This window comes from Vanessa tameamea, chromosome 31 (assembly GCF_037043105.1).
Source record: "Vanessa tameamea isolate UH-Manoa-2023 chromosome 31, ilVanTame1 primary haplotype, whole genome shotgun sequence".
NCBI classification, from domain to species: Eukaryota; Metazoa; Arthropoda; class Insecta; order Lepidoptera; family Nymphalidae; genus Vanessa; species Vanessa tameamea.
The window spans coordinates 115,001-117,500 of record NC_087339.1 but is presented as its reverse complement, the minus strand read 5'-3'; the positions used below and the strand labels follow the sequence as shown (position 1 = coordinate 117,500).

The 2,500-nt window shown below is 44.8% G+C and overlaps 2 non-coding genes across 2 annotated transcripts in view; both read left to right on the top strand.

Moving 5' to 3' along the window:
• Positions 1–1,470, top strand: part of LOC135194557 (small subunit ribosomal RNA) — a 1,903-nt gene extending 433 nt beyond the window's left edge. Inside the window, exon 1 of the ribosomal RNA XR_010309831.1 lies at positions 1–1,470. This exon is cut by the window's left edge and continues 433 nt beyond it. This is a non-coding gene — a ribosomal RNA (small subunit ribosomal RNA).
• Positions 1,471–1,909: 439 nt separating this feature from the next.
• Positions 1,910–2,066, top strand: LOC135194543 (5.8S ribosomal RNA). The gene has a single exon (XR_010309817.1). It is a non-coding gene; the product is annotated as a 5.8S ribosomal RNA (ribosomal RNA).
• Positions 2,067–2,500: the final 434 nt, after the last annotated feature.

Below are 2,500 nucleotides of genomic sequence, written 5' to 3'. Positions count from 1 at the left end.
TCCAAGGAAGGCAGCAGGCGCGCAAATTACCCACTCCCGGCACGGGGAGGTAGTGACGAAAAATAACGATACGGGACTCTTTCGAGGCCTCGTAATCGGAATGAGTACACTTTAAATATTTTAACGAGGAACAATTGGAGGGCAAGTCTGGTGCCAGCAGCCGCGGTAATTCCAGCTCCAATAGCGTATACTAAAATTGTTGCGGTTAAAAAGCTCGTAGTTGCATTTGTGCGCCGCGCTGTCGGTGCACCGCATCCGCGGTGATACTGACACGTCTGCGGAGCATATCGTCGGTGAGCCGGCGGTAAAACGCCGGTTCAATATCAAAATCCTATCGCGGTGCTCTTCAGTGAGTGTCGAGATGGGCCGACAATTTTACTTTGAACAAATTAGAGTGCTCAAAGCGGGCTCAAAATGCCGCTTGAATATTTCGTGCATGGAATAATAGAATATGATCTCGGTTCTATTTTGTTGGTTTTCAGAACTCCGAGGTAATGATTAATAGGGATAACTGGGGGCATTCGTATTGCGACGTTAGAGGTGAAATTCTTGGATCGTCGCAAGACGAACATCAGCGAAAGCATTTGCCAAAGGTGTTTTCATCAATCAAGAACGAAAGTTAGAGGTTCGAAGGCGATTAGATACCGCCCTAGTTCTAACCGTAAATATGTCATCTAGCGATCCGCCGACGTTACTACAATGGCTCGGCGGGCAGCTTCCGGGAAACCAAAGATTTTGGACTCCGGGGGGAGTATGGTTGCAAAGCTGAAACTTAAAGGAATTGACGGAAGGGCACCACCAGGAGTGGAGCCTGCGGCTTAATTTGACTCAACACGGGAAATCTCACCAGGCCCGGACACCGGAAGGATTGACAGATTAATAGCTCTTTCTTGATTCGGTGGGTGGTGGTGCATGGCCGTTCTTAGTTGGTGGAGCGATTTGTCTGGTTAATTCCGGTAACGAACGAGACTCTAGCCTGCTAAATAGGCGTCGTCATTTAGGTGTGCTCGATTTCGGTCGAGCAACTCACTGGCGGCGTATTAAAATTCTTCTTAGAGGGACCGGCGGCTTCGAGCCGCACGAGATTGAGCAATAACAGGTCTGTGATGCCCTTAGATGTCCTGGGCCGCACGCGCGCTACACTGAAGGAATCAGCATGTTCTCCCTGGCCTAGAGGCCCGGGCAACCCGTTGAAACTCCTTCGTGCTGGGGATTGGGGTTTGCAATTATCCCCCATAAACGAGGAATTCCTAGTAAGCGCGAGTCATAAGCTCGCGTTGATTACGTCCCTGCCCTTTGTACACACCGCCCGTCGCTACTACCGATTGAATGATTTAGTGAGGTCTTCGGACCGACACGCGGTGGCTTCACGGCCGTCGGCGTTGCTGGGAAGTTGACCAAACTTGATCATTTAGAGGAAGTAAAAGTCGTAACAAGGTTTCCGTAGGGGAACCTGCGGAAGGATCATTAACGTAAATTATCTATCTCGAATGAGTGCGATGATGAACGATAATAAAATTCTAAAACACAAAAATCGACGTTCGGAATGTGTCGTTTCGATGCGAGGACGCGATTCTCTCGTTCTCGAGTCGGAGAGTCGTGTAACGCGTCCTATACTGATATTTTTCGATGTCGATTTCGAGGAAAGTACGATGTGTCAACGCACATACGTCATCTTCAAATAAAATGTATATTTTTTTTTTTTTGTTTTGTACTTTTTTTTTTTTTTTTTATTTTATTTTATTTATTTTTTTTTAATTTTTGAATTTTTCTCTATATACTAAAAAGAAGAGAAAAAAACAAAAAAAAAAAAAAAAATAAAAATAAAAAACTAACTAATATCACTCTGGCGTATAGAATCGTTCGAGTGATCGTAGAAATTATACAACAAAAAAATTAACAAAACCATTACCCTGGACGGTGGATCACTTGGCTCGCGGGTCGATGAAGAACGCAGTTAACTGCGCGTCATAGTGTGAACTGCAGGACACATTTGAACATCGACATTTCGAACGCACATTGCGGTCCGTGGAGAAACATCCAGGACCACTCCTGTCTGAGGGCCGGCTGTATAAAAATATAAACCACACTGTTCGAACGTTTAATGTCTCGTCTCTTTACGTCTTAACCGAAGTAAAAGACTTTGACGTTCGACTCGAACATATGACGGTATCCGCGTTCGAGATCGTTATTACGTGTTTAAATATAATACTTAATATACGCATTTCGTTCTCGGTCCGTTCAAATATAACAAATACGACGATGTGTATGTATGTTTACGTTTACATGCGTGCGTGTATATATAATTTATATTATGTATATTTTTTATATACGTTCGTGTGTACGTTCACGTCACGGAGTTTCGTTATATGCGACGTCAGAGAGACTGAGAGCGTCGCTCGTCGCCAGACGAGGAGCGCCCATCTCCGACCTTTCGATCGTTTCATTGAGTTGTTCTCGATAATTCGAAGAGGGGGTAATCGGAGTTTAGGTGATCTCT